This window comes from Galeopterus variegatus, unplaced genomic scaffold, assembly GCF_000696425.1.
Source record: "Galeopterus variegatus unplaced genomic scaffold, G_variegatus-3.0.2 Scaffold3803, whole genome shotgun sequence".
NCBI lineage: Eukaryota > Metazoa > Chordata > Mammalia > Dermoptera > Cynocephalidae > Galeopterus > Galeopterus variegatus.
In genome coordinates this window covers 88,891-89,415 of record NW_007729914.1, presented here as the reverse complement: position 1 = coordinate 89,415, position 525 = coordinate 88,891, and the positions used below count along the sequence as shown (strand labels likewise).

The 525-nt window shown below is 37.5% G+C and overlaps 1 pseudogene; it reads left to right on the top strand.

The window, feature by feature from the left end:
• Nucleotides 1-301, top strand: part of LOC103601595 — a 1,365-nt pseudogene extending 1,064 nt beyond the window's left edge.
• The last annotated feature ends 224 nt before the right edge of the window (nucleotides 302-525 follow it).

Genomic DNA, 525 nt, shown 5'->3' with positions numbered 1-525 from the left:
AGACAACTTTTGACTAAGCTATTGCCGATGTTGGCACATTAAACAAAGGGTCATACAAAGACAGCATGCTGATAATGCAATGACTGAGAGACAACTTGACCTTGTGGACATCAGGTACCCAAGGAGACAAAACTGAAGCAGAAGAAAGACAACTTTTGACTAAGCTATTGCCGATGTTGGCACATTAAACAAAGGGTCATACAAAGATAGCATGCTAATAATGCAATGACTGAGAGACAACTTGACCTTGTGGACATCAGGTACCCAAGGAGACAAAACTGAAGCAGAAGGGAAAAATTAACCAGGCTTCTAATTTTTGTCTGTCCCATTCTAAAATTTACATAGTAGATCGTTTGTCATCTGTGATCTCCCGCAAAGAGGTTTATGTTACTTCTATTTGGTTTTCTATCTTTCCCACGTGATTTTTATGTTTAATATTAGGCGAGTAGAGTCAGTTAACATTTAGGGAGTTATCCACTTTCATTTTGAGGTGCTTAATATCAGGATATGGATTTTTTTATACAA